This window comes from Lissotriton helveticus, chromosome 7 (genome assembly GCF_964261635.1).
Source record: "Lissotriton helveticus chromosome 7, aLisHel1.1, whole genome shotgun sequence".
NCBI classification, from domain to species: domain Eukaryota; kingdom Metazoa; phylum Chordata; class Amphibia; order Caudata; family Salamandridae; genus Lissotriton; species Lissotriton helveticus.
The window spans coordinates 717,414,535-717,431,739 of NC_136068.1; the positions used below are offsets into that span (position 1 = coordinate 717,414,535).

At 44.6% G+C, this 17,205-nt stretch overlaps 1 protein-coding gene across 1 annotated transcript in view; it reads right to left on the bottom strand.

Annotated features, from left to right (window-relative positions):
- TCERG1 (transcription elongation regulator 1) overlaps positions 1 to 11,337 on the bottom strand; it is an 800,085-nt gene extending 788,748 nt beyond the window's left edge. Inside the window, exon 1 of the mRNA XM_078653039.1 lies at positions 11,206 to 11,337. The gene's annotated coding sequence lies outside the window, so the exon portion shown is untranslated. The remainder of the gene's footprint in view (positions 1 to 11,205) is intronic.
- Positions 11,338 to 17,205: the final 5,868 nt, after the last annotated feature.

Consider the following 17,205-nt stretch of genomic DNA (forward strand, 5'->3'; position numbering starts at 1 on the left):
CAGCTTTTGATGAATGTCAGAGAGAAAGTGGGTTTGAGCACCAAGTCATTGCTGCATTTCTGCTCTGTTTTGTCGTTCTATTTTCGCTTTCCCATTACATTACGTCCAACATTAATGACTGCAGCAGCTCAATTAAATATTTGGGGGGGGGGGGGGGGGTTGATTTTCAAAATATTAGAATGGCTCAAACACTGCTGGGTTAGAGTGTAAACATCATCCCTCCTGGTCTGCACCTTCATAGCTCGAGCTACCAAACCCAGTCACACATCCTATTCATACCCTTGCCATTACCTTCCAAATTCCAACAACCAGGTTACCTCAATGCCTATCAAAAACCTCTCTGGAAAGTGCCCACCAACCAGGCCCAATTACAAACATAGCTCCAAACCAGGTTGCCCTGAACTCTCAACCCACTGAATACCCCTCACAACATCTTTTCGCATGGTGCTAAAAAGGTTTTAATGCACAGACTAATGAGAAAGTACAGTGGAACATTGCTGGACATTCTATGGACCAATGCAATACAATAAAGCATAATATTCACTGAATATAGTGAAATTCTACTCTTATTTAGAAGCAAACAATAGGTCAACTTCTGTAGCACCAAGATGTTCACAATGTGCAGCACTCACAGACACAGGTTAGATTAGAAACATACATATAAGCACATATTCTTCCTGTGTCAACAGTCATTCCGATGAGCAAATCAGCACAATAACCTCTACCAATAATCATAGAAAACTGCAGACACAAAGTGAGCACATGGCAAAATGTACTGACTTTGTACTTTAAAAGCAGTCAAGGAAGAGGGGCACCATATAAAATTTTCGGTTGCAATATGGGACCCAAGAAGTTGTTTGAGGTACAAGACTTAACTATTTCGAATATCTGTACTTCTAAATCTCAAAGCAAAAAACACTTTGTAAGGAAAGCCATACAGAGACAACACATAAGGCAAACCACAAATGTGTTCAAATGACAAATGATAACCATGAGGATGTAAAAGTTACAAATGTGTGATAAGGCTTTAAATATGGTAATATAATCAAAAATAACACAAACTAATAGAATTAAGAAAAACGTGACAATTTAGGATGCCTTGAATTTGCTGACTGAGCAAAAAAGTGTTTCTCAAACAAGACTGCAAGAATCACTAGACTTCTGATGAAAACTTTACACCCCGGCAGAAAACACCAATTGAGACGTCCTTCGTATGCATAAGCATGATCTAGCAAGCCACTATCCAACAGAATATGTCTCTAAACAATGTAATCATGAAAGAAGGTGGTCTGCACACCATATTAGTCCCAATATAATCCATTTTAGACTTCAGAAAGTTGCGTGCGAGACTGGGATTGTGCATCGCCCTGACTGCAACATAGTAACAACATGTTGTGGGGAGCGCTGCAATCGCGCTCCACTCCCAGCTGCACTGCTGTGTGGGATACTAGACCCATTCACGTCCATTTACCATTTCAAGGTAATATTATACAAAAACCGCTTATTTCCATTTTTAACAACATTTTTTCTTTCTTTTTCTTTTCTTTTTTAATTCTGTTTGTCTCATCCAAGTCCACATATTGCGCAAATTGCATTTTTATCAAGCTTCTCATTCTCCCGTGTGCCCATCCGAGCCTCTTTTCCGGAAAACGATAACAAAAAAGCAAATAGTAGTTCCGAGGAGCAGTTCTTTATTCAGACCCAATGCATTTCGGGCAAAACATTAGCCCTTCGTCAGGGGAAACTGCGAATCAATGATTACAAAACATTCGTTAACATTCCATAAAACTCTGATTTGTGCATGCTTAATACATTTCTAAATAACGGTAACTTATCATGTGCATTATATGAAAAAGTCAAAATCTCAAAGTGAACCCTCTATGTTGCAGCTCGCTCTTTCTAAACGGAACCATAATACTTCATACACCATGAATAACCCCCTTCATTCTACCTCTCTCAACTGACTCTCCCGCTCGTTAAATAAATAGTTTGCCATTTACTCTAAGTTCGCCTCAGGTCGGGTGTGCTCAGTAGTGAAATCAAGGTCCTTCTTCTATCCAATCATTTCCCCAATACCACTTTCAGGAAGACTTCCGTTTTTAACATTTACTCCCCTCCCATTGCTATCTCGCATTCCTGTTGCTATCTTTGCTCTACCCGAGCTGACGGGAGTTCAACAACTGTTTCCGGTGCGCACAGCGCAGTGAGAGTTATGGCAGAATCGGCAGAATAAGCAGGTACGGGAAACAACGAGGCTTAGTGATGTATTAGCAAGCGGGCTCGGGTAGAGCAAAGATAGCAACAGGAATGCGAGATAGCAATGGGAGGGGAGTAAATGTTAAAAACGGAAGTCTTCCTGAAAGTGGTATTGGGGAAATGATTGGATACAAGAAGGACCTTGATTTCACTACTGAGCACATGGTGTATGAAGTATTATGGTTCCGTTTAGAAAGAGCGAGCTGCAACATAGAGGGTTCACTTTGAGATTTTGACTTTTTCATTTAATGCACATGATAAGTTACTGTTATTTAGAAATGTATTAAGCATGCACAAATCAGAGTTTTATGGAATGTTAACGAATGTTTTGTAATCATTGATTCGCAGTTTCCCCTGACGAAGGGCTAATGTTTTGCCCGAAATGCATTGGGTCTGAATAAAGAACTGCTCCTTGGAACTACTATTTGCTTTTTTGTTATCGTTTTCCGGAAAAGAGGCTCGGATGGGCACACGGGAGAATGAGAAGCTTGATAAAAATGCAATTTGCGCAATATGTGGACTTGGATGAGACAAACAGAATTAAAAAAGAAAAGAAAAAGAAAGAAAAAAATTGTTAAAAATGGAAATAAGCGGTTTTTGTATAATATTACCTTGAAATGGTAAATGGACGTGAATGGGTCTAGTATCCCACACAGCAGTGCAGCTGGGAGTGGAGCGCGATTGCAGCGCTCCCCACAACATGTCTAAACAATGTAATGCCTACTCATAACTTGCTTTGAGAAGTTATGAATTTGAATTAAATTGCTTTGACTATTAACTTATTTGACATTAAATATTATAGAAGTTTCTCCTGCAGTTTCTGTTGTGCAGACACTGTAGTAAATTCTTCTTGGCGATGGCCACATCTCAACAAATCACCCAGCCTCCTCCGTTTCTGTCACGGTCTGAGAAACCTCCTATAAAGTGGTCACAGTGGTTGAGGCTTTTTGAAAATCATCTGGTTGCCATTGATACCACGGATTATAGTTGTGTGTGCAAATTTGGGCTTTTGTTCGGCACTCTTGGCCAGACTGCTAAGCAAATGTTTGACAATCTGCCATTGGTCTCTGCACCTCAGAGCCATTCTAGTGATGAACAGTGGAATGTGTATAGTGAAGCAGTTGAAAGACAACACCATTTTTAAATGAGCCAAGTATAATGTGTTGAGACACAATTTCTTCAACCGTAAACAATTATCCAAGGAAGGTGTGGAAGAGTGTGTGTCGGCGTCGACGAGGAAGAGAACGGCTCCCGCGGCACTCCAGGGACACCGCAAACCTAGGTAGATACTAGACACTGACTCCTGATTATACCCATAGATGAGTTAGTGGAGAATGCTTCCGAGTAGGTGGCGGACAGGTGGGAGGGATGGGACGTTGGGGATAGTTAGTGGCTGTTAAGAGATTCTATAGCGGGGAGTGGAAGAAAAGCAGAAGAGTACATTTCCTGAAGAGATGGCTACACCAAATATGCCTTACAAAACCTTGAATATTCTTCTCTTTAACGCCGCCCGACCTCCGGGTTGTGGGCCTTCAGGCTGTGTATAGTAATAATTGGAGACAGAAGAATGGAAGGGATAAGGGATGTTAACTCTATGATAAAACTTTTGTATTCAATGGCTGCAATAAAAACTGTTTTTCAAAAAAAAAAAAAAAAAGAGTGTGTGTCGGCGTGGAGCTGCAACATTTGAATTTGGAATTAATTTAGATACTTATATACTAGATCAATTTGTGTTTGTTTTTCTAGGAAGATACAGGAAAGATTGCAAAGCTGTAGTAATCATACTTACAGAAGTCATTGATTTAGCCAAAAGTATAGAGAGATCCTCGATTTCTTCGAAAGTGTTAAATGCAGAAACTGCAATAAATGCCTTGTCTACTTCAGATCCGGAACAACATAGGCACTTCTTATTAATGTTGTTCAAAGAACCAAATCAGTTATTTTACAGGATATCCTGCAATTGGCAAATGATGCTTATAGTGCAAAAAAAAAAAAAAGTGTCATTTTCAGGTTGTATACAAGAGTGGCAAAACTCCAGTGAAAATTGCGAATGTTGATGTAACACTTGGTAAGAAGCACTCAGCAATGTAGTTCTTACAGTTGAATGCAATTCTGTATTCACATCTGTAAAAGGGCCACTTTGTGATGCTATAATTGACAACATTTCTTTACAGGGGATGATGGTCGATTCTGGTCCCCCTATCACCATTCTGAAGGATCATGAAGCAGGACCGATCCGGCGCTTTCGCTGAGTGCATCTCCGGGCACAAGGCAGAGTGTGAGCCACAGCTGAAACATCATCCTACACTGGCTGGAGGGAGCTGCCCGCTGTGAGGCCCTCAGAGCCAGTGAAAGGTAACGGTGGAGCCGAGGGAGTGAGCTGTTGAATCAAATTTGTCCCCGAAGAAGTGAGTTGGTTTCTGGCCCCCCCTAGACTCACCAGCGCTGGGCATATTCCTACGAAACGCAGGGGATTCTACAACTTGGCCACAGTAAAGGAGGAATACAAAGATCTCGGCCCACCTGACCCCAAAATGGCGGGAGACATCCCTTCACACAGGAGGAGTGCAGGAGGCTTCCCTATAGTCCCTTGAGGGTACGTAGAACTGAATTACGGCTACCTGGTTTGTCGTGGACAGTTGGGAATGAAGACGAACAGTGACACACAGGAGCACATACCCACCGCCTGACCTTAAGATGGCCGCCGTATGACATTATTACCTCCAGGGGTCTTCTATTGCAGGCACTACTACTAGATGCTTATTGTTAATCCCCATCCCTTTTCAGCCATATAGCCTTGGGCGGACTCTGACAGGAGGACGCTAAAGCAGGGGGGGGGGGAGATAGGTGCGGAGCACACTGAATGCAATTTGATGCCTCAGGTAGCTCCCACTGCATCCGGGGAGCACCCTGGGTGTGGCGAGAGCCGACTCCCACAGGTGGGAGATGTCCAAGAGAAAGCAGCAGAAGACCCAGCAGGTCATCTCTGACTGTGATACTCCACCGGCTCCAAGAATGGCACTTCAAATGCCACCTATCAAGTTCAGCCAAGCGCCGCGCCGTGACCGGCTTCCACGATGGAACTTTCTAACGATGCCCCCTAGGTAGAATCTAGAACCTTCTGTATGTACTGCGGTGCCCGAGCAACCTTTGGCCGATGACCGGTGGGGCAGCCCTATGCAGCTAAAGAGGACTTTGGCTTGGGTTCACCCCTTGGCCATCACCTACCCAGCCGGACGTCGGACACTGTTTTTCCTCGTCTCCCCGTTGTATTTCTTACCCCCTCCACCCTATGTTTATGCTATGCTTTTGTAACTCATGTAACTATTCTCCAGAACCTATTTGGCGTTCACCTACACAGCTGGTCTTCCGACATTCTTTTCCTCGTCTCCCCATTTGTGTCTCCTTCCCTCCCCATCCTCCTCCCTCTTTTGAACCTTTGATTCAAACTGATGTAACTATATACCCCGTAACTCGCTTATTCAACTGATGTAAATTACAAAACTGTTTGTACCTATCATGGAGCCTGAGCAACCTTGGCGGATGCCCGGTGGAGCTGTTCTATGCAAGTATAGAGGAGTATGGCCCCTTGGCCGTCACCTACCCAGCCGGTCATCCGACATTGTTTTTCCTCGTCTCCCCGTTATGTGTCTCTTTCTCTCCCCCTTCGATGGAACAATGACGACGCCCCCTGGGCGGATACCAAATCTGTTTGTACCTACCACGGAGACCGAGCAACCTTGGCCGATGCCCGGTGCAGTTGTCCTATGCAGCTATAGAGGAGTCTGGTCCCTTGGCCGTCACCCACCCAGCCGGTCATCTGACATGGTTTTCCTCTTCTCCCCGTTCGGGTCTCCTTTACTCCCCCCTCCCTCTGATTCTTTGATTCAAACGGTTTTGACTATGTAACCTGTAACTAGCTGATTCAACTGATATAACTATGTATCCTGTAACTTGATGATCCTCATGTAAAGTGCTCTAATACCTCCGGGTCTAGCCAGCGCTATATAAAACTTTGCAAATAAAAATAAAAAAATATAATCGTAAATGGGGCAATAGAGTCCCTGGAACCAACTAAAGTGAATCGCAAAGCTCTTGGGGAAAGAAATATCGACATGATAGGGTCCCTTACATCTAAAGTAGAATGCTTGGGTAGAGACACTATCAGCAAAATTGACATGGCTATCAAGGGAAAGGAATAACTGGTTGGAAAGATTTAGCTAGAATGGGCTTGTATCTGGTACAGACAACCCTGTAGTTGTTGGAGAGTTACTGATAACCTATGTTGGTGGGGTCAGGAATATGATTGAGAGCATATTTTGCAGGAATTTAATGATGTGTTTTACGAGCAGGTGGTTGTAAAGGGTTTGAACAAAAGATCAGACTCGGGACAACCTGTGGTACACACAACATTCGCCCCGTTTCATTTAAATCTTTTAACATTTGAGTTCTTCTCTGATACTATGTTCCCAAGGTATGGTGATGGAGAGGGGAAATCAGGCTGTTTACTGAATTACGCACACTTAATAGGAATTATAGTGGTAATTTGTCATTACCTTCCCAAGAGACAAGCGTTGCTAACCAATTTGGAAGGGGAAAATGGTTTTCCATTATTGACTTACGGTCAGCTTCCCATCAGATTGCTTAGACTCCAGAGTTTCATGAACTGACAACCTTTGTAGCATTGTTTGGCACCTACAGATATGTCCGATTGCCCTTTCAGCCACCGGCGTATTCCCGAAATAAATGGATAATCTATTTGGGGATCTTAAAGATGAGCAAGCGTATAAGGACGGCATCTTGGTTTTTGCTGATAGCCTGGAAGTACATAATCAGATTTTGAATACGATTCTGTCAAACAGGGGCATGACAAATACAAATTTGCCAAAGAATTAGAGTATTTAGGACACACCATCTCTTCCTCAGGATTAAAACCCAAACGATGTCTTACTGAAGCAATCAAGAAAGCCAAGCCACCTTAAGATAGAGATGCCCTATGCTCCTAATTGGGGTTAGCGGAATACTATGCCTGTTGTGTGCCAGACTATGCCCATGCAGTGGAACCTTTCAATGTTTTGCTCAGGAAAAGGACAGAAATGTCCGTGGACAGGCGATTTTGATGTTGCATTTAACAGTATAAAGTAATTGAAAATGCACCAGCATTGAGAGCATTTCATGAGGGTAGCATTTCTATCATTACTGTTGATGCCAGCTTACATGGGTTTGCAGTACGGAGTCAGTGGGTGGCAGGAAAAGAACAGATGGTGGCTTTTGCATTTAGGTTGCTTAAACAAAGTGAGAGTCATTGCAGGACCATAGAGCTAGCATGTTTATCTGTGGTGCAAAAGTTAAAGATGCACATGTGGGGTTGCAAATTTGAGTTGCATACAGACCACAAACGTTTGGTGCACATCCTCAATGGAAGTATGCTGAATAATGTGCCTGCTAGATTGACCAGGCTGGTTTCCAAATTACAAGAATAATGTTGTTGTGGACGGACATCTGTACTGTATTAAAATTTCTGCATGGATTTTTTTTATCATGTATGCCGCTGGTTGATACTGAAAAGGGGGATTGCATGGATGATATTTAATGTGGTGTGGATGTGTAAGCAAATATGAGACTGTAGTGACTGAATAGGACTGGGTGGATGCATATCACGATGACGACATTTTGTAGAACACCAAGGAATATATCGTGTAGGGTTGGCCTGAAAGTAAATGCTTGTTGGTTGAACTGAAAACAATCTCACAAGTGTTGGGAGAGGCACCTGTAGTCAATGGTATGGTTTTCAGTGGTGACCAATATGTTCCACCTGTGATGTTGCGTAAGGACTTCACTTCTATGACTCACACGGGACATTTGGGAAAGACAAAAACTTGTATGGGAATCAAACAACACTATTGGTGGCCATCCTTGAACAAACAGGTCTAGTTTGTTGACAAGTGCTCTGAATGCTTCCTTTCAAATAAACACTGGAATACCACTCAGCCAGCCTTGCACCCCGTTCCTTTACCTGATGTTGCTTGGGAAAAATTAGGTTTAAATTCCGCTGGTCTGTATTCAGCACTCTCAAGCAATTTAAGGTATCAGATTCTTTTAGTTGATTCTTTTTTAAAGTGGATGTATTCTTCTTTTGTGGATTCACCAAGTACTGATGCTGCCATAAATTTCTTTGAACAAGTATTTTTACTGGAAACGTCTCCAAAGACAATAGTCACTAATAGCACACATTTAATTTCGGAACCTGTGCGTAAATTTTGTTTTTTCATGTAAAACATTTAAAAAGGTGGCTCTGTATTCACCGCCTTCAAACAGTTTGGTGGAAAGAAGAAAAAAGAAAAGCTTATAACAGTAAGAAAACAAACTGCTGTTACTTCAGGCCATGATATGGGTACCTACATTAAACAAAAGTATGGAGTTATATTAAGTCACCACGCTGCACAACGGGTGGGATTCCTTTTTCCCTACTTAGGACAAAGGAGGTTCACAATGGTTTGTTTGCTGTGTGGCAGGAGGAGCAAGGACAGAGAAATAACGCTGGTATACACAAAGACATTAAAGATTTTGCTTCAAAAGTGCTTCTTAGTCAAGCTAGAATGAAACGTGACTGATAGAAAGTACAATGTGATTGTACAAGAATATAGCTGTTGGTGACTGGGTGCTAATCAAAAGTCCTGTCAGAGTCAGAAAGGGTGAATACAAATGTGTGTTACATGTAAGAAAGAGTATGTAAGGTTAGTAGAGGTGCAGTTTTGCTTGAAGGTAAAGAGTGATGGAATAGGAGACAGCGGGTAGTTGCAGTGGGGATCCGAGCAGGATGACCACTAAACGCCGTGGGCACAATACCACTGGAATAAAGCCATACCTATTTGTACTTCATGACTTCCTGTTACCACTACAAAATGTACGAGTTCTGGTTTGCTAACTGGTTTCTATGAAAGAGTATACATTCAAGATCGATTATGTAAATATGTTTGTATATTGGATTCGCTCCTAACAACATTTTTACCGTTTTTGTCAATTCTAAAGAGTGCCGACGACGACTCCACAATGACATTGCTATATAACAATTTTAACTAGGGGTTTTAGAGTGGACGTTACACATTGGAGTTCCCTCCCTTTGACACTCCTGGGAAGGGCGGCCCTTTTCAAGATGTTGGCCTTACCTTGTTTCTTCTATGTGCTACAAAATACTTCATACAAAATCCTCAATGCCTACTTTTACAATATTCACAGCGCAGTGAGCACCCTGTTGTAATATGAAAGGGCACTGTGCTTAGCCCTGCAGAAACTAACGGCTGGTTGGTAGGATGGGGGAATTGCATTGCCAGACCGTAGGTCCTATTATTCGGCGTCCCAACTCATGGCGATCAATCGCTGGGAACATGGAGACCGGGGAGACCCGCATTCCCACACAGATTGGTGGCTCATGGGACAAGGTGGGTATCAATGGGCGTTCTATATGAACCCCAAGAAACTGGACCTTACTGGCCTGGCGGCACGAACAATCGAAACCTGGCATGTAGTCAATTAAAAATTGGGCTGGCACAACAAAATCACACGGGCAACTCCTCTCTGGGAACCCAAACAGTTGGGGCGACTGAGTATGAGTCCCGGGTTTGACAAATGGGACTTGATCGGGATTTCAACAGTGGGGGACATGTGGAACTCTAGGGGATTGGTCACATTCGCAGAAAGAGTATGACCTGGCATCAACCGAAACATTCAGATATTTGCAAATCAGCCATGCACTTGGACAGACTGATACTCGACCCCATGGTCAAGAAGGCTATATGCCTAACGTATAAAAAAAAAATTGATCAACAACCGCCCTGATCTTCTCATGCACCTGCGGCAGCACTGGGGGTTGACTTGGGCGAGTTAGAGGAAGAGGACTGGCGTGATGCCCTAGCTTCCCCAAGGGAGGTTGCTACTCCTGTGAGAGTGCAGCTAGTTCAACTAAAAGTCCTGCATCGCGTTTACTTGGCCGCGGGAGTACTGGTCAAGAAGGGTAAGAGACCAGACCCATGTTGCCTTAGACACTACGGTCAGGAGGGAACCTTTTTCACATCATCTGGGAGTGCCCAGTTGCCCAGGCATACTGGAATAAAATTACAGATCGAATGGGGGAACGCTGACGATCACCCCAAAACTATGTTTACTTAAGATTTGCGATGCCACAGACCTCACCCAGACTGAGAAAGCATGGGTTTCACTGGGATGGGCGTTAGCGAAACGTAACATTGCACCAAAATGGGGTGTGGGTTAAACACCAAGGGTCATTTGCAAAGCTGTGCTATTTGTTATGTTGCTCAAATAAAAAGTTTACAAAAGAAAAGTTGCGATGCGTGTGTACCTACTGTGAAACACAAAATGACCTGATAAGCAACTACTAACAGCTTGACAAGAAGTACCACTTAAATGACAACACAATAAGCAATTTTCCCATGTGTGACAATTCACCCACACTATGAACCACAAATGCGCAGAACCAATTAGCAACTAGGGTGCAATTACAATGGGCCATTAGTGCGGCGATATACAGAGTCCGGAAAAAGGCGACGCATTCAGCAGATCTTACACGGGACGTGTATGAATTACACGAAAACCCATTATCCAGCGAGCCAGGTGCTTGGGATCCCCTGCAAGATGGGCAGGAAATGCCGTAGCGGTCGCTGTCTTTGCGTCGGAAGAATACGTCACATATATCCAGAACTTCAACAGGATAACTGACTACGCAACTGTACAGGGTGGAAGGGAATGCTGCTTCCCATAAAGCCTGGACAACACAACAAACATCACATCCTGCGAACATCAGCATTGGCCCAGTGCCCTGCCGTCTTTAGCGGAAACTCTGATCGCTCCAGGTTCCAGAGGCTGTGACTTGAAGAATTTCAGTGCTTATTCTCCAGACAAAGAGGCAATAGACCGGTGCAGATGGCTTACCTTTTACCGGCGGCGGCGTGCTAGCTAGGCCTGCAGCGGGCCTCCTCCTGATTTCCTACGCCTCCTGCTTCCTCCTCCTCACCTTTGGGAACGACTAGTGGTTGGTCAAGGGGCTTGCGAGACGGTCAAAATCTAACCAATGGTTGATCACGCACGGGTCACGTAAAGTTCAAGCATAGACAGAGTAGATTTTTTTGCCGTCAGTGAAGTCCCATCAGCGACAACGCATGCTCCTATTGGCCCTGTATATGTTTGTTCTAATTTGCTTGTTCCCGTCCTAGTTCAATAAAGCTGTTTTTGATTTTTTTTTTAAAAAGCGACAGTAAATGTATAGTTGTCTGATCTGACTAAAGTCGCCTCTTATTGAATAACTCTGTAGCGTAAGGTGTGTGCGAGTGGTTTGGTGGAATACTGAAGGGGGAGGGTGTTGGTATTAGGAAAGATAGATAATGAGAATCCCTAGGCACGAATAGTTTAGGAATAACTAACCAGGAAAATTAGATAAAAAAATAAAACAGTGGTATTTAATTTCCCGGCTCCCGCTTCCTCCTCTCAGCCCTTACCCGTTGCAGAAAGTCAATTCGCTTGTTCAAAAACAGAAATGGGTAAAGGCAGAAAGTGCTTCGTTACTCGAAGGCATCTTGAAGGGCGATGTCGATGATGGTGTCTTCGATTTCCATCATGCCCCCGACTCAGCTCCAGTCCATTATTAACGATGCTGTGGCAAGTGTCCTGGAGTTTCATTCTACCTCGCTGCATGAGGTTGGGACTGAATAGAAGATCTTAAAACTGCTGCAAGTGCAAGCACCAGAAATCAAAAGACACTAACTGCACACAGGAGGGTCTCGTAGTGATAAATCGATGCTAAATTGCTGGTAAGATTTAACCGGTTTATTGAAGTAAAAGAGCCTGTGAAGAAGTGCTCCTCAGCCGCTGACCATGGACCTCAACTAACGAACAGCCACAGTTCTATACTGCTGAGCACAGTCAGATTAGCAGTCAGTTTAGAACTGTAAGCAGAGCTGTAACGACTGAATGAAATACAACTAGGATATAAGTACTTTGGCACTAGTGTGAGTGACAGAGCGAGCATCACCACAGTACAGGAAAGCTCAGTCACGACAACTCCGGTCATACTATGCACTTTATATGCAAGTGAAGTCTTTGATAACACTTTTAAGGTCACTGTCTAGATTAGGATTGACATTTCTGAATTGCAAGTAACAAAACAATCTCTGTGACAAAAGCAGTAAACCCCTCACTTAAAATACTGTTCTGTGATATGCAGGATACACGTTCTTTGCAGAAGGGATATTATTTAACCCTCTTTCTGTGCTACTGGGGAGTCAAAAGTTTTATGCGGCAAGTCTGATCTCTCTGCAGCAGGAACATGATTACTCATCACGTTATCTTTCACTTACCTACAGAGTCACTGAGTGTTGGGCAAATAATTCCTGCTGCTCAGCCTGGTCGCTGAAGCTGGAGTCTGTGGGGTCACTCACTGCAGACCGATGATGTTACAGTGTTGTGATGTGCTGGGGCAAGACTGGCCAATCTGCAGCTGTAAATTGTAGTGAGGGTGAGAGGTCATGGTATGGCACACTTTCAGAGCTGTGCCCTGTGTTTAGACACATGGCGCCCACTCTCATTCTCACCATGTCTGGCATAGCCACCAAAGAAGCCCCACTGCCAGGGGAAAGGAGCCCTGTCGAGGAGGTCATGGAGGTCGTCAAATTATTAATTCGGCCGGCGCCAGAAGCAATTCTTGGTCCTGGCAGGAATTTGAAATTAAAACAAATGTGCTGCTGCTCAGCCTGCACAGACCAGAAGCATGTCAGTAGCACTGCCTACACATGAAGCTGCTGCCGAAGTTCCAGTAGGGCTGGAGGACATGTGTGTCCCTCCTGTAGAGTGCAGTTGTCTCACCCTAGGTGACAGAATAGCACATGCATCAGCCCGCGCCAGCCACAACAGAGAGCTATAGGGCTGGCAAAACCATGATGTCCGGGGGCTGGTGCTACGATTAACGTGGCAGAGATTAAATCTGCTTAGTACACCCTGGGCACATGAACTTGGCAAACTTGAAGCTCTTGAACCAAAACGTGCACGCACGTACCAGGGCAACTAGGTCTGAGACCTTAACCAAATGAAAGCATGCCACAAGTCAAGCATGTTTGCAGTGCACCATGGAATATGCGTGCCTTTCACACAGGGATAGTTAGCGTTAGAAAGATAGGGATATTTTCTGGTGTAAAAGTCTTGGAGGACTAGACAGTTGGTTTTTATGGCGTTCATGCACACTGTGTGTAGTTTCACGTCTGGAAATGGCAGAACTGTGACGACAGAGGCGTAAGGTAGAACATATTCCTTACAGTTTTTTGCTGCATCACATTGCATTAATAAGACTACGCTAAGATGTTGTTTGATGTAATACCATGTGGCACAACATGCCCCGGTGCTGTGCAGTCACACCTGAAGCCATGCCAGGGCTTTTGAGCTACAGTACTGTAAAACGCCTGACACCCACTGACTGCAGACAGCTGCCTGCTCGTGCGCTGCCTTTAAAGGAATTATTTAACACCACACTCTAGGCCCTAAAAACTGTGGGGCGCGACCCCCAGGGGGGCCGTGGAGCGATGCAAAGGGGGTCGCGCCTTCACCGTCATACTTCTGCCCAGGCCCAAGGGCTTCAGCCCCCCTCCTCCCTCGTCGTGTCTCTCAGCCCGGCTGCTGCTTCAGTGCAACTTGATCCGCTGGGGGCTCAGCTGGGCAGTGTCTGGAGTCATCTCCGGCAGGCCCGAGTTTTTAACAGGTCTTTAAAGACCATTTGCATATTTACATGCCTTTGTAAACTAGTTACAGAGGCTTAGTTTTTTTCCTGGTTTCAGTACCCCCTGGGCCCCCACTGTGCCTGTGGCTTACATTTGTACTTTACAATTACTGCTATAGTGTGCGAATGCATTTAATGAAAATGAATATAAAGTAGGGTTGCCAACATAAAAATGCCTGCCTGTTTTGTTTACAGAGCCTGCAAAGACCCCCTCTTGACACGAAATAGACTTTTAAATACAAAAGTATGTATGCATTAGTTATGTGACTTTTCTGTCTTTTTTTCTCTTTGTCAGTCATGGATCATTGCGGCAGCCCTAGAAGACAATTAAAAGTGCTTTCTATTTATATTTGCTGTTCGAAGTATGCACATAAGTGCTGAAAATACAGCTTTAGGTGAATGCTTATTTTTGTACCGACTGGGCCATCAAAATAATCTGCTGGCAACCCTAACCATAGGACTGTAAGTTTGTTGCAGGATCAGCACATTATTTATTTCCTCCACCCCGGATTAATGCTGCAGTAGTTTAACTTAGATCTTAAACCCTACGCCGCTGTCAATAACATGCTGAGTTACTTCAAGTGTCTGTGAATGCACCCTGCATTCAGACAACTCACTCCTCATTCTCGCCCTTCACTTTCCAACTCACCCTGCACTCACACTGATCACCATGCACTCACACAATTCACCCTGCACTCACAGTGATCACAATGCACTCACACTGATCACCATGCACTTACACCATTCACCCGCTCATCCTGCACTCACAGTGATCACTCTGCACTCACAATGCACTTGCGCTGTTCACCCTATACCTCACCCTGGAGTCACATGAGTACACTACTCATCCTGCACTCATGTGACACTTCACTCACCTGACCCACTCACTGCTCAATATGCAACTCACTCAAACAAGCCCATCAGTAATCATACATTCATTCGTCTCATTCTGAACTTGCATCCGCACCCAAATTCATACGCCACCTCACTCACCCTGCAGTCACTCCTCTTAGCCTACTCTCGCACTGTTGCATCGCTCACCGTGCACTCACATGGGCACTCTTGTCACCCACACAGTGTGCAGAGGGTGAATGTGCCTGCTACAAAGAACGTGCACCACGCAGATCACAGAACTGAGTGTGAGTAAACTATGAATAGCGCTATAAAAAAATTAAATGTTTGTCAGAAAGGTACATTGTTGGTGAATGGCAGCGAAGGAATTCATGGAGAAGGAGGAAAAGGGGGTGGGGCACCAAAAAAGACTGTTGCACCATGTGCGACCAGTGTTAGGGCCAGCCCTGGCTGGGAATGTTAGTCCCCTCTGAATTTCTGGTGTAGTGACTCCCCTCCTTCTGGCTATTATTATTATTTACATTTGTAGTGTGCTACTGTTACCAAAAGATGTCCTGGGGCTAATAATCATCTGCTGCCTGTATGCAAATGAGAAACACACAGAAGGAGAAGGAGAACCAGCCAAATGGGGTAACCTACAGAGCATAGAGAAAGGTTTTTATATCTTCCTAAAGGATAATAGATTCTTGGTGGAGCGAAGCAAAGGAGGGTGCAAGTTCCATAACTGCGCGGCCTGCACCAAAACAGCGAGACAGACAACTCATGCCTTCTTTAATTAGGGAACAATAAGCAGAGTCCGACCTGTATGCTTGGTGAGGAGAGATGAGAGGATGAGAGAGGACAGCAAGGGAGTGAGAGAATTCGATTGAAGAGAACAGGGATGAGGAGAAATGTGAATTCCCAAAGAGAAGCGTGGACACCCAAGAAGTGAGTGTGAGCCAAAGGTGAGGGCTTCTGTTAGAACAAAGGGGAGATGTGAAAGTTGAATGGGGGGACTGGAGAGGTGTAAGATACAAATAGACAAAAATTTGAATGGAGAGATGAGGTGAATGAGAAGTGCTGAGGGGCACGGGAGGTGACGGTACCATAGAGGCCATGAGATAAAGGTGAGAGACTGTTCGAGATGAGGGCAGTGAAAATACAAAATGGCAAGAGGTGATTAAAGGTGAAGTGAGAGGTTGAATGGGGAGAGTTCAGATGTTGTAAAAAGGGGTGAAAGAAAATGGCCTGCAAAGTGAGAGAGGGATCCGGGGTTAGGAGAGGAGAGAGGAATGGAAGGGAGGGGGTGAGAGGAAAGCTGCATGGGTAAACTGCTTAGCTCTGCACAAAACTGCCAGGTTTTTCGGGACCCCTGCTTCTCCTGGCCATGGCCAAGTGAGCTTCTAATCTGGCAGCAGGTATTCCTGCGGAGTGGAAGGCCCTTCTCAAAGGTTGACTAGAAATCTTCCTGATGTTAATTGCTGTATTTTGGTTATAAACGGGTACTGATGGGGTGAAATCTTTTCTCAGTGTTACTGTGTGTAAAAAATGTCAAAATAATGAAGCAATGCTAACCCAAAATACGCAGCATCACATAACATCACTTACATTTTCTTCCCACACTATTTAGTCAAGACTGTCACGTAATTTTGTCCTCACCTGCCTCATAATTCTAGTAGCCCTGCCTACAGGTTTAGAAATTTTTGTCAAGAGGGGGTCCTTACGCCTCAAAATGTTGACAGGGGGGTCTCGGCATCCAAAAGTTTGAAGACCTCTACTCTAGGGTGCACCGCAGCAGTAAGCACTGACTGTAGTCTCACTTACTTCAACTTAGAACTTGCAAGGCAGGCTCAGGTGAGACTGTAAATCACGACAATTTGGGTTTGCTGCACACCTCCTTAGTGAGGCCAGGCAGTGACAGAGTCCTGGCGGCCGCTGCAACGTCACTTCGCCTCCCTGACCCTCAGCAATTACTGAATTTGTGGCGCCGTCGTCAGTCATGATTTAAAAACTTACTGCACCTGAGCAACGTGACGGCCGGTGCGAGCAGACAGCCAGGCTGTGCAGGATTTCAAATCGCCTCAAAACGTGAAGCACTAGCAGCCTACCACAACAGACTCCAGCAGCAGTGAGCACTAGCAGGATGTGACGTCATGCTAGTGGCCCCAGAAAGGTAGCTGCCAACAAAAGCTTGTGGCCCCCCGAAAGGTAGCCGCCAACAAGCAAAGCTAGCCAAAAATATAAATTCTGCAACCGGGTTGGGTGAAAATCAAGAAAATTCTATTCCTCAAATGTTTTGTTCAGCGCCCGATCTCAGGTCTGATACACAGTCCCTTCCT